Source organism: Somniosus microcephalus, chromosome 11, assembly GCF_052327205.1.
Source record: "Somniosus microcephalus isolate GS21.2 chromosome 11, FLI_Smic_1.0, whole genome shotgun sequence".
NCBI classification, from domain to species: Eukaryota; Metazoa; Chordata; class Chondrichthyes; order Squaliformes; family Somniosidae; genus Somniosus; species Somniosus microcephalus.
Genome location: NC_140997.1, coordinates 724,867 through 739,254, shown reverse-complemented (window position 1 = coordinate 739,254; position 14,388 = coordinate 724,867). Strand labels below are relative to the sequence as shown.

General features: G+C 46.1%; 1 protein-coding gene across 3 annotated transcripts in view; it reads right to left on the bottom strand.

Moving 5' to 3' along the window:
• Positions 1-14,388, bottom strand: part of gid4 (GID complex subunit 4 homolog) — a 119,142-nt gene that overhangs the window by 16,981 nt on the left and 87,773 nt on the right. The window contains exon 5 of one of the 3 annotated variants that reach the window (XR_015079889.1): positions 209-344. The exons of the other annotated variants lie outside the window; for them this stretch is intronic. The gene's annotated coding sequence lies outside the window, so the exon portion shown is untranslated. The remainder of the gene's footprint in view (positions 1-208; positions 345-14,388) is intronic. 3 annotated transcript variants of the gene reach the window in all.

Genomic DNA, 14,388 nt, shown 5'->3' with positions numbered 1-14,388 from the left:
GTTGCTAATTTATCCTGAATCAATTACCTTCTCTGGCAGTCGGTACCACATATCCACTGTCCTGGTGGAACTGATATTTTTGCAACTTTTTTTTTGGGACAAATTGGGGAAAGTACTATGAATAAAACATACTCGCCTAGACTCCTTGCCGTGTGTGTGGCTTGTGTTTATAAGGCAATAAGTACAGACTTTTAATTTATACACTTACTGTGCTGGCAGCCTTTGCGCACGGAGGATACTTTGAGGTCCTGTGTTTCGGGTTCGCAATCATGGAGGGAAGCTGCTGTGCATCGGCTGGTAGAGGCAGGCATGGCATCCACGTCGTGGAGCAGTTGTAGACGGGACTAAAAAGAGGTGTTGAGATTTATTTGAGTTGGCGGATTTTTACGGAGCAGTTGCAGAAGGATGAAGTCAAAACATTAATGAGTTCAACATCCTGGAAATCCTTTGCAATTTGAGGCAGTTTTGTAGAAATTTAATCTATTTATGTTGCGATGAAAAAATAACACCACGGTTCCTCTGCACCAGAATTCCTTTTTTCCTTGGCGCACACGTGGTAGTCATGGGATAGTAATGCCCCAAAAGAGTGGCTTTGATGACTCTCCCTCCTAATGGAGAAGTGCCTTGCCTCTGGATGCCAGCCTGTTCCTCTTTCTTTCCACTCCCCTCCTTCTCTTCCCCCTCCCCATAAAGCAAATACTAATTGTGGGTCGAGTTTCATAGAAAATGAAAACGGATGCAATTTATTGATGACTCAAACATAAAGTCAGTTTGGTCTCATCATAATGCAGCATCACACACACCCTGAAAGCAGATCACCCCAGCACAGTGACTGACAGCAAACTTTGAAGTTCTGATAATAATTGATCGCTTGTTAAAACCTAAAATGTTCAAAATGTTAAACTTTGTAAACAAAACAAGAAGTTGCTGTGCTGTTAAAATAAAATGCTCTCAAAGTCAACCATACCCTGCTCACTTGCTGCGTTTATATAAAATACAAGATTTTCTTTTAGATCATAGGCAGTCACTAGAAAAGCAACATAATAATGTTCCCGCTAAATTTGAAACTTGATCAAGACTTTTCCTCACCTCTCTTGCTTCCTCGGACATGCAACACATTGGAGACCTGCTCCTAAGCCGGTGTCTCTTCCACTTTATAAAATGACTACTAGCAAGTACACAAGAACTGTCCAAGGATTCCAATATTTCCCTTTCCTATGGAGGAACAACATCTGGCCTGTGTTTCGCCAGGTCAGCTTGGTTCAGACGTGGTGAATCATGTGTAGAACGTCAAGTCCTAATGCTTCATAGTGCCCAAATTTGTGTTTCGTTTCAATGATTGATCCTGAGGTGTCAGTTTGGCTCAGTAGCAGCGCTCTGTCCTCTGTGTGGGTTCAAACCCATTCCAAGATTACATAAGAACATAAGAACATAAGAAATAGGAGCAGGAGTAGGCCAATCGGCCCCTCGAGCCTGCTCCACCATTCAATAAGATCATGGCTGATCTGATCCTAACCTCAAATCTTCTATCACTCTGCATCCACCCGAACCCATGTGATCTCCCGGGAGAGGCGAAAAACCAGATAAAGACCCAATGGCCAATTTGGGAGAAAAAAATCTGGGAAATTCCTCTTCGACCCATCTAGGCGATCGAAATTCTTCCAGGAGATCACTCTGTCCCTATATTTTCTACAGTACTTACCTTCTGTAAAGGCGATCTCCACCCCAGCCAGGAACAGGAATAAAACCATCTCCTGAAATCTAACAGAATTAGAACACAGTAGGAGCAGAACCAGGCTACACGGCCCCTGGGCCCGCTCCACTACCCACAGGGCCATGACCATTCTGAACCCAGACTCATGTCCAATTTCCTGCCCGCTCCCCGTAACCCTTTATTCCCTTTACTTCTAGGAAACTATCTATTTCTGTTTTAAATTTATTTAATGATGTAGCTTCCACAGCTTTCTGGGGCAGCAAATTCCACAAACCTACCACCCTCTGAGTGAAGAAGTTTCTCCTCATCTCAGTTTTGAATGAGCAGCCCCTTATTTTAAGATTATGCCCCCTAGTTCTAGTTTCACCCATCATTGGGAACATCCTCACCGCATCCACCCGATCAAGCCCCTTCACAATCTTATATGTTTCAATAAGATCGCCTCTCATTCTTCTGAACTCCAATGAGTAGAGTCCCAATCTACTCAACCTCTCCTCATATGACCACCCCCTCATCCCCGGGATTAACCGAGTGAACCTTCTTTGTACTGAACTGACTCGAGAGCAAGTATGTCTTTTCTTAAGTATGGACACCAAAACTGTATGCAGTATTCCAGGTGCGGCCTCACCAATACCTTGTACAACTGCAGCAATACCTCCCTGTTTTTATATTCCAACCCCCTAGCAATAAAAGCCAACATTCCATTGGCCTTCTTAATCACTTGCTGCACCTGCATACTAACTTTTTGAGTTTCGTGCACCAGGACCCCCAGATCCCTTTGTACTACAGTACTTTCCAGTTTCTTGCCATTAAGATAATAACTTGCTCTATGATTTTTCCTGCCAAAGTGCATAACCTCACACTTTCCAGTATTGTATTCCATCTGCCAAATCTCTGCCCACTTACTTAGCCTGTCTATGTCCCTTTGCAGGTTTTTTATGTCCTCCTCACTCACTACTTTCCCTCCCATCTTTGTATCATCTGCAAACTTTGATATGTTACACTCGGTCCCCTCCTCCAAATCGTTAATATAGATTGTAAAGAGTTGGGGACCCAGCACTGACCCCTGCGGAACACCACTAGTTACTGGTTGCCAATCTGAGAACGAACCATTTATCCCAACTCTCTGCTTTCTGTTAGAGAGCCAATCCTCCACCCACGCCAGAATATTACCCCCAATCCCGTGATTTTTTATCTTGAGCAATAATCTTGTGTGGCACCTTGTCAAATGCCTTTTGGAAGTCTAAATACACTACGTCCACTGGTTCCCCTTTATCCACCCTGTATGTTACTTCCTCAAAAAACTCAAGCAAATTTGTTAAACATGACTTCCCCTTCATGAAACCATGCTGAGTTTGCCCTATTAAATTATGTTTATCCAAATGTCCCGTTACTGTCTCCTTAATAATGGACTCTAACATTTTACCAACCACAGATGTTAGGCTAACAGGTCTATAGTTTCCAGCCTTCTGCCTACTACCCTTTTTAAATAAGGGTGTTACATTAGCAGTTTTCCAATCTGCCGGGACCTTTGCCGAGTCCAGTGAGTTTTGGAAAATTATTACCAATGCATCCACAATCCCTACCGCTACTTCCCTCAAGACCCTGGGATGCAAGCCATCAGGTCCAGGGGATTTATCCGCCTTGAGTCCCATTATTTTACCAAGTACCACTTCCTTAGTGATTTTAATCGTATTTAGTTCCTCCCCCCCTAGAGCCCCCTGTTTGTCCAGTGTTGGGATATTCTTAGTGTCCTCTACTGTAAAGACTGATACAAAATAATTGTTCAGTGTTTTTGCCATCTCCATGTTTCCCACCATTAATTTCCCGGTCTCATCCTCTAAGGGACCAACATTTACTTTAGCCACCCTTTTTCTTTTTATATAACTATAGAAACTTTTACTGTCTGTTTTTATATTTTTTGCTAATTTACTTTCATAATCTATCTTCCCTTTCTTAATCAATCTTTTTGTTATTTTTTGCTGTCTTTTAAAGACTTCCCAATCTTCCATCCTCCCACTAGATTTGGCTACCTTATATGCCCTTGTTTTTAGTCGGATACTATCCTTAATTACTTTACTTAGCCACGGATGGCTATCTTTTCTTTTACACCCTTTTTTCCCCTCAGTGGAATATATTTTTTTTGGAAGTTGTAAAATAACTCCTTAAATGTACACCACTGGTCATGTACCGTCTTACCCTTTAATCTATTTTCCCAGTCCACTCTAATTAATTCCGCTCTCATACCTTCATAGTCTCCTTTATTCAAGCTCAGCACGCTTGTTTGAGATCCAACCTTCTCACCCTCTAATTGAATATGGAACTCAACCATGTTATGGTCACTCATTCCAAGGGGATCCTTTACTAGGACATTTTTAATTAATCCTGTCTCATTACACAGGACCAAATCTAAGGTTGCTTGCCCCCTGGTCGGTTCAGTTACATACTGCTCAAGAAACCCATCCCTAATACACTCAATGAACTCTTCCTCAAGGCTGCTCTGCCCAATTTGATTTGTCCAGTTAATATGATAATTAAAATCCCCCATAATTATAGCTGTTCCCTTATTACAAGCCTCAACTATTTCCTGATTAATACTCCGTCCAACAGAGTTGCAACTGTTCGGAGGCCTATAGACTACACCCACTAGTGTTTTTTTCCCCTTATTATTCCTTACCTCCACCCAAACTGTTTCACTATCCTGCTCCTTTGACCCAATATCATTTCTCTGTATTATAGTGATTCCTTCCTTTATTAGCATAGCCACCCCACCTCCTCTCCCTTCCTGCCTGTCCTTCCTGATTGTTAAATAACCTGGTATGTTTAATTCCCAGTCATGGTCACCCTGCAGCCATGTTTCTGTAATGGCCACAAGATCATACCCATATGTCATTATTTGTGCCGTTAACTCATTCATTTTGTTACGAATGCTACGTGCATTCAGATAAAGAACTTTCAAATATGTTTTGTAACACTTAGTTCCTGTTTTTTCCCTTTTTAGTACTTTACTTTTTACTCCATACCTTCTGTCCCTTCCTGACACATTCTGTTTTTTAATTCCCCCACTGCTACCTAAGTCTATGACCTTCTCTGTTGTCATTTCTATTATTTGCTCTCTAGAAACCTCCCCCCCACTAATTAGTTTAAAGCCCTCTCTACAGCCCTAGTTATATGATTCGCCAGGACTCTAGTCCCAGCACTGGCCAAGTGGAGTCCGTCCCAACAGAACAGCTCCCTCCTGTCCCAGTACTGGTGCCAGTGTCCCAAGAAGCAAAACCCATTTCTCCCACACCAGTCTTTGAGCCACGCATTTAACTCTTTAATTTTATTTATCCTAGCCAAATTCGCTCGTGGCTCAGGTAATAACCCAGAGATTATTACCCTTGAGGTTCTGTTTTTTAATTTGACCCCTGGAGTACATAATCTAGGCTGACACTGCAGTGCAGTACTGAAGGAGTGTTATATACTTGGAGGGGGTGTCTTTTGGACAAAACATTAAACTGAGGCACTGACTGCCTGTTCAGGTGGATGTAAAAGACCCAATGACTTTTTTGAAGATAAACAGGGAGCTCCCCTGGTGTCCAACAATCACCAAAACAGGTCAACTGGTCACCCATTTCATTGCTGTGTGCAAATTGGCTGCCGTATTTAGCTACAAAATAACAGTAACTACACTTCAAAAGTAATGAATTGACTGTGAAGTGCTTTAAGATGTGCTGCGGATGTAAGTGGTGTTATTTAAATGCAAGTCTTTCTTCCTTTGGCAGAATTTAGAAATTACACTAACTCAAAATGTGCCTTTTCTGAGACACTCCTGGAGAAACTCATGACCTAACTTCCAAAACACAGTGCAAAAAACATAATTGTATATAGTGAGAAATAATGTACTAGTAGTCAACGAATACCGCAAAATACAGAAATCTGATCAGATAGACAGAAATCCAATTGCCTTGAGGACCCCCTGTGATCCAGGCCCCAGTCTGAAAACCTATGATTTGATACTGAGAACTGCCAAAACTTCCCATTGGCACATTTTAAAAACAAGTTTTCATTTTCCACATATCATATACTCACACAGGGATTTACTTTTCACTATGATTCCTTGAATGTGGGATGTCTCGTGGTTACATTTCAAAACAAAAATGTTTAAACATTTTCAAAGGTTGACAGGTTTCCAGAATCTATTGGTCTCTTGTTGAGCTTTGTAAGCAGCTGCAGATATCTAACTTTATGCAAAATTAACCAAATAGATTAAAAATAATTAGTAACTAAAAATAAAGATGGTGTCCAGGCAGTTTGCAAACTGGTGCCCAAAGTTCAAACACAGATCAAATGAGCCATTATAGTCTTGGATGATAGGCTGGGAGCAGTGATTCCTACATTGGGGAATTGAAGTCCACATCCCCCCCAAATCCTCGACCTTACTACAAAAATAGGCATCATGCCAATAAGGGTGAACAAGGTATATTATCTGGTAAATAAATGACTAGTAATCAGACCTTCAGGCTGAAGAATATAAAGCCAAGAAACTTCAGTATCAAAAATGACAAATCAATGTGGATCTTGAAAATTTTCCCTCCAGGAACAGAGGTTCATTGAGTACCCAGAAAGGTTTGACGGTGAAGATATTAAATTCACATTTTACTTATAATTTAATATAAAAGCCACTGAATAAATATTATGTTGAGCGAGAAGCATTTGATTGATGGGTTCTCGATCATGGTGGAACAGAAATCTAAAGATTACAGCATAAAGCAATCGTTTCTTATTCAGGTTAAAGATTACAGGCCACTTTAACAGTTTCCAGTTTCCTGGCCCCAATCGCCTCCTTTTCACCATGGACGTACAATCCCTCTACACCTCCATCCCCCACCAGGATGGCCTGAGGGCGCTCCGCTTCTTCCTTGAACAGAGGCCCAACCAGTCCCCATCCACCACCACCCTCCTCCGCCTGGCTGAACTTGTTCTCACATTGAACAACTTCTCCTTTGACTCCAATCATTTCCTCCAAATTAAAGGTGTTGCTATGGGTACCCGCATAGGTCCTAGCTATGCCTGCCTTTTCGTGGGATATGTGGAACACTCTTTGTTCCAGTCCTACTCGGGTCCCCTCCCTCACCTCTTTTTCCGGTACATTGATGACTGTATTGGCAGTCATGGTGGCAGCACGGTGGCATAGTGGTTAGCACTGTTGCCTCACAGCGCCAGGGACCCGGGTTCGAATCCGGCCTCGAGCGACTGTCTGTGTGGAGTTTGCACATTCTCCCCATGTTTGCGTGGGTTTCCTCCGGGTGCTCCGGTTTCCTCCCACAGTCCAAAGATGTGCAGGTTAGGATGATTGGCTATGATAAATTGACCCTTAGTGTTAGTGGGATTAAATACGTTGGGTTACGGGGATAGGGTGGGATATGTGTTGGTGTAGGGGTTACGGGGATCGGGTGGGATATGTGTCGGTGCAGGCTCGATGGGCCGAAATGGCCTCTATCTGCACTGTGGGGTTTCTGTGTGATCTGTGTGTGTGTCGGTGCCGTTTCCTGCTCTCGCCCTGAACTAGACAATTTCATTCACTTTGCCTCCAATTTCCACCCTTCCCTCACCTTCACATGGTCCATCTCGGACTCTTCCCTTCCTTGACTTCTCCGTCTCCATCTCTGGGGATAGATTATTGATCAACATTCACTACAAGCCCACTGACTCCCACAGCTACCTGGACTACACTTCCTCCCACCCCGCCTCCTGTAAGGACTCTATTCCATTCTCCCAGTTTCTCCGACGATGCCACCTTCCACACCAGTGCTTCCGACATGTCTTCCTTTTTCCTCAACCGAGGATTCCCCTCTACCGTGGTTGACACGGCCCTCGACCGTGTCCGTTCTATCTCCCGCACTTCTGCCCTCACCCCTGCCCCTCCCTCCCGGAACCATGATAGAGTTCCCCTTGTCCTCACCTTTCACCCCACCAGCCTCCACATTCAACGGATCATCCTCCGCCATTTCCGCCACCTCCGACGTGATCCCACCACCAAACACATCTTCCCCTCCCCTTTCAGCATTCCGTAGGGACCGCTCCCTTCAAGACACCCTAGTCCACTCCTCTATCACCCTCAGCACCCCTTCCTCTTCGCCCGGCACCTTCCAGTGCAAGCACAGGAGATGCAACACCTGCCCTTATACCTCCCCTTCCCACTGTCCAGGGCCCCAAACACCCATTTTAGGTGAAACAGCGATTTACTTGTACTTCTTGCAATCTAGTATACTGTGTTCGCTGCTCACGATGTGGTCTCCTCTACATTGGGGAGACCAAACGCAGATTGGGTGACCCCTTTGCGGAACACCTCCGTTCAGTCCGTAAGGGTGACCCCGAGCTCCTGGTCACCTGTCATTTCAATTTACCGTTCCACTCCCACTCAGACCTCACCGTCCGCTGCCTCTTGCATTGTTCCATGGAAGCTCAGCGTAAACTCGAGGAACAGCACCTCATCTTCTGATTAGGCACTTTACAGCCTTCCGGACTCAATATCGAGTTCAACAATTTCAGATCATAACCTCGGCCCCTATCATATTTTTATATATTTTTTATCCACACTTTTGGTTTGTGCCTTTTCCTTTTTTTTCTCTCCCACATGGCAGCTGTGTCTCACTCTGCCAGCGCATTTCACACTTCATCTAGAGCCATCCTTTGTTTCTTTACCTGTCCTATTACCATCTCGTCTCGCCTTGAATATCTCTTAATGTCTCTTCACCTCACAGACCTCCCCTTTGTTCTTTCATCCCCTCCCCCATTTCCCAGCCCCCAAACTTGCTTTTTCATCCGTTTCATTTCCTGCTTTTTTCTCAGTTCTGACGAAGGGTCTTCGACCGGAAACGTTAACTCTGTTTCTCTCTCCACAGATGTTGCCTGGTCTGCTGAGTTTTTCCAGCATTTTTTAATTGTTATTTCGGATTTTCAACGTAAAGTACATATGTCTCACCTTGGTCAAGTCCATTCTTGGTAGGCACATTCAATATAATTTTTCCTTCTCTGCAAAAATCTATTTTTGGCTTCCACATTTAGCAGGAAGTCAGACATGTTAATGAGCAATCAATGAAGAACATGAATCACCATCCTTTCCTGCCAGAGTCAGGCAGCTCATGAGCCAAACTCTGCAGTACGCTCAGTGGGTACGAACATTTCCCAATTCTGCCTCCAGGACCAGAAAGGATGCCAATCCTTGTTCGTTCCTATGGAGCCATTGATTCATCTTCTAATAGATATTAGCCAAGTATCTCCTTGCTAAAGATAAAGACCTGCAACGGTCTGTTTCCAAAGGAGGAGGAAACCACTAAGTTTTAAATATCCCCACAAGGTAGGAGTTTAAAAAAAGTATTGTTTTTTAATGGGGGTATTTTAAACTGGAAAGGTTTCTTCTCCTCCCCAGTATACTTACCTTCAAAAGTGAAACACATTGAGATTGTGGCCTATGAAATCTCAATAAAACCACTACTTATGTAAAATATTTACTTTCACTCAAAATGATACTCCAGGCAGTTGGTCTGTGGCAGTGTTACTGTTTTCCGGGGACATCCCCAGATGAGGGACAGTGTCCCCCGGCAAACAATGTCCCCGGATGAGGGACTGTGTCCCCGGGCAAACAATGTCCCCGGTTTAGGAAACTCTTCCCCGAATACGCGCGGGTTCAAATCAGGAGCCACGTGACCCCGAGCTGCTCTGCCGACAGTCAATAAAGTGGGTGGGGCTGTGCGGGGAAGCAAGGATAGAAACAAAAGACAGGAAGCAGAAAAGCAAAAGTGGAAGGCAGAGAAATCAAGGGTGTAAATCAAACAGGGCCACAGTAAATAATAATTCTAAAAGGACTAAGAGTGTTAAAAAATCAAGCCTGAAGACTTTGGGCTGGATTTTGATACTGGGGCAGGCTGGGGTCGTGTAATCCGCATTTCGTGTTAGCCATCCGATTCTAAATCGATGTGGGAAAATGATGCCATTTTAACTTAATTGGCCAATTGAGTTCCAACATGTGGGAACCCATGGCCAATGAGTTTTTCCAGTCTGAAAGTCGCCTCCAATGACGTCATCATTGCTGCTGCATTTAAGGTCTGCAACAAGCCTTGCTTCTTCTGCAGACTGCCAAGCTTTTGCCCTTGCATATTCGAGGCACCTGCAGGAAGAATGACCTAGGTCTGCACCCCGCTTTGATGTTGCCCTGCAGGCTTTAGTAGAGGGAGAAGAGCAAATAAAGAGGTGCTCTTCCCTTCTTCAGGGTGGAAGAAGCCTCCCCAGCAAACCAAGGCTGTGTGGATCCAGGTGGCAGAGGAGGTCAACTCTTTGTCAATAACCCACAGAACCTGGCTTCAGTGCAGGAAAAGGTTTCATGACCTTCTGCGCACTGGAAAAGTTAGTATGAATTTCCCATCACCCTCAATCTGATCCCCATTGCCTCTCCTCACCAGCACTCAGCTTCAGCAATCTCTTCCTCCACATCCCACTTGACACCGACATCCATGCACCCTTACCCATTCCCTCTCTCTCTATGGTCACATTCACCTAACTATTCGACTATGCAGCCCTCACACTCCCTATCACTGTGATGCAATTACAACTTACAACACACAGGGAGGGCCCTTGGTCTTGCCACCTCACTCCATCTTTGTCTCCTTCTAAGCATCTATGTTATGGATTCTCTACACTCACTCCTTCATTCTCACTCAAACTCCACTTGTCTGCCTCATTGCAGGAAAAGAGAGCTCACAAGAGGGAAAGAGCGAGGACAGGAAGAGGGCCACCCTCAGTAGCCCAGCTCACCACCTGGGAGGAGGCAGTCCTAGAGATCGTGGGAGTGGAGGAAGATTCCCAAGTGGGGGACGGACAGACGGGCGCATCACAGCAAGCTGGTGACAGAATAGTTTTCCACCTCTCAATGACATTGCATGAGTCGCTGATAATGATTCTGAAGCTCTAACAGATGGACGTATGATCATCTGCAATATGCAATGTGCATGTAACCTTGGCCTCACATCTCTGACTCTTTCCTTTACTCCCCCACAGGACCATCGCAAGCACCCGTCCCCACTATCCAGGAGGAAGAGCATGAGCCTCAAGACTCCTCAGAGGAAGCTGCAACCTCAGAGGATGCAGCGTCAGCAGAATTCAGTGCATTCAGCACCAGCGCAGACACTCACACCTCGCAGGGAACATCGCAAGATAGATTAGTGTTGTCACCTGGTGTATCACAGCTCACAAGTGAGCATCAGCAGATTGTGGAGACAGGGACAGCAGTGGAAAGTCCTAGTCGGAGGGCGCAAGACTCTGCCAGCTCGGCTCAGCTGCATGTCGACCCTCTGCCTCTGGGTCCATCCATAAGATCAGTGGTGCTGTAACTCCAGGAACAGATGCAGGAGTCTCTGGCAGGTTTTGTCTCCAGGGTCACTGCGAGTGTGGAGCGAATGCAGGAGTCCATTGCGAACATGAGCAGAGCCTTTGTGGAGTCATTGGCGCATGAACGCATCACCATGGAAAGGATGGCAACCTCCATGGAGGTGATAAGTCACCAGAGTGCAGAAAACAATGGTGAGTGTTCTGACTAGAATGATATCTCTGGAGGAGTGATGGTCATCTATTGAACAGAGAAACCAGACCTTCATGGAAGTCCTTCTGAGTAGGACTGCTAGTGCAGATACGGGTCCCCATACGCCCCTGATGTGCAGCAAGGTGCTCTCAAGCCACTTGCAAGCGCTGAGGGGGACCTGACCCATGAGAGGGAAGTTGGTGGCAGACATCAAGGAAGTGGGGGCTCCTCTCCAAGCGCTCACACTTCCATGCCACTGCAGAGCCCTCGGTCAGAGCCCCACCAGAGTCCACACCCAACTGAGATCGGCGTCTCAACCCCTGCACAGCCGCAGGAGCAGCAGACTGTTGGCGAGCCCTCACAGGTTCACAACCCCAGAGGACGCCCGCCAAAAGTGTCGAGACAGGAGCAGCAAGAAAGTGAGCAAGGGGCCTCCACATTTGCTAAAGCCACACGGGAAGCACCACGTAGGAGCACGCGTAAGAGAAAGATACTACACAAATAGTCACAAGGGTAGTCACAAGGGTGAAATTTGATGTTTTGTTAAAAAGCCATCAGATGATTACTGCAAATAAAAAATCTGATGGCTACTGCTCTAGTTGTGGCGTGTGATTTCGCGAATGGGACTTCCACATTGAGGGCTTAGGATTACTTGCAATTGTCAGTATGGTGGTCAAATTGCTAGGAATCCGCTGGTTCTTGGCCATTGTCGATGCTCAGGAAGCTGCGAGGCAAAAGTGCTTGATTGGCTAGGCTAAGCAAATCTGGCCATGATGAGTGCGTTCCTTGCATCCCGGGCAGCAATGTTCTCGCGTACTGCTGCCGCTGGTTGATGGGCCTCTGCAAGATGTTCGTTTTCGCTCTCCTCCTCCTCATCTGAGGAGGATATGTGACGAGCCACTTGGTCCTCAGGAAGCTGCAAGCCATGACGCTGTGCCATGTTGTGAAGTGCACAGCAAACCACGACGATTCTGGAGACCCTGGCTGCTGAGTACTGCAGGGCTCCACCTGATCTATCCAGGCATCTGAAGCGCATCTTCAGCAAACCGATGGTTTGCTCGATTATGGCTCTGGTGGACATGTGGCTGGAGTTGTAGCTCTCCTCAGCTTCGTTGGATGGGCGCAATGGCGTCATTCGCCACGTCTTCAGGGGATAGCCCTTGTCTCCAAGTAGCCATTAGTTAAGTTGGTGTGGCGGACTGAATAGCGGAGGCACACTAGACTGGCGCAGTATGAAGGAGTCATGGCACCTGCCAGGGGTACTTGGCACAAACATGCAAAATTTCCTTCTTGTGGTCACACACCAGCTGAACGTTAAGGGAGTGGAAGCCCTTGCGGTTGACAAAAATACCTGGATTGTGATGGGGTGCCTTAAGGGCCACGTATGTGCAGTCAACGACACCCTGCACCCTTGGAAAGCCTGCCAGATTAGCTAATCCAACCGCACGCGCCGAGACACTTGCTTGATCCTTGGTGAAATGGATGTGATTGTGTGCGATGGCAAAGAAGGCATCGGTTACCTACGTGATGCAAGTGTGTGCAGCCGCCTGGGAGGCGCCGCTGATGTCTGCTGCTGATCCCAGAATGAACCCGAGGCAAAAAAGTTGAGTGCGGTGGTGACTTTGACGGCCACTAGTAAGGGTTGTCCACCTGGTCCTCTGGGCTCCAGGTCTTGTTGCAGCATTGCGCAGATGTCACCCACTACCTCTCGCGAAAGTCGGAGCCGCCTTTGGCACTGCTGCTCAGACATGTTGAGGTAGCTGACCCAGTGTCTGTAGACCCTGTTTGGGGGGTATCTCCTGCACTGGCCATTCTGGCCTGTGCAGCTTCAGGTGGGTGAGCAGCAGCTTGGGGCTCCTGCTGTTGGTGCTGATGTTGTTCCTGGTTCTGCTGGTGCCGCGGCTGGTCTTCATCCTCATCTGATGTCCAGAAGGGAAGGAAATAAATGCCTCCCATACTTCTGGTATATGCCGCAGTTGAGGAAGCGCTCAGTCAAGGTGGCGAGAGGGGTTTCCCAGGAGGTCACACTGGAGATGGGGGTCAGGCTCCAAAATTCCACAGCTGTGGTTATGCCTTCTAAAAGTTCCCTCAGACCTGAGACAACAAAGTCCTGCCACCTGCAAATGATGGCTGATCAAATCTCCTATTTAATGGTTGAGCTGCAGCTGACAGTCAGCAATCCAATTGTGCTACCGCCAGGTTTCACTGTCGTGTTTCAGAACAGGCGTGCTTCACATGGGAAAAGGGTTAAAATCACAAAGGCCTATCAAAATGGCATTACAGAGGCAATTTAGTGCTTGTTAAAGGCCTTAATGGCCTATCCCGCCTCTTGGAGGCGGGACAGAGACGGGACCAGTAGACACGATTTAATGAAAATTGCTTGGAGGTGGGGTTGGGCCCACCCGCCAGTTTTTGCAATTTTAACCCCCTACATGCCTCCAATCCCTTTGTGTCTTAATGCGAGGAGCATTTGTAATAAGGTGGATGAATTAACTGCGCAAATAGATGTAAATGGATATGATATACAAGAAACTTTGTGCTATCCGGCACCGACCGGGACCGAGCTGTTGCCATCCCATCAAAACTGCCGGACAAACCAGCGCTAATGTTGAAACATACGGAGATTTTGAGCTCCGTATCTGGCAACAAACCCTGTTGCTTAGCTTCTAAACAGTCGGCCGTACCTTGCAAGCGTCTCTGTAGCTTAGCAACAGCTTCAGCGAGACCTTGCAGAGCTTGACTGGTGGAAAAAAAAAAAAGCAACGAAAAGAAAAAAAACCTAACGAAACGGCTCCTGATTTTTGCCGGTGGCTCGAGCATTCCGGACAGTTAACCTCCGGATAAACCAAAGTTTCCTGTAATTGGGATTACGGAGACATGGCTCCAGGGTGACCAAGACTGGGAATTCAACATCCAGGGGTATTCAATATTCAGGAAGGACAGGAAAAAAGGATAAGGCAGCAGGGTAGCATTGCTGGTTAAAGAGGAGATTAACACAATGCACTTTATAATGTTTATGTTAATGTATTACAAGCCAAATGAATGTTGAATGTTTAAATGTCTTAATCTAAATGTACACTCTTGGGAGCCGCAAGCCTACATTTCGTTGTAC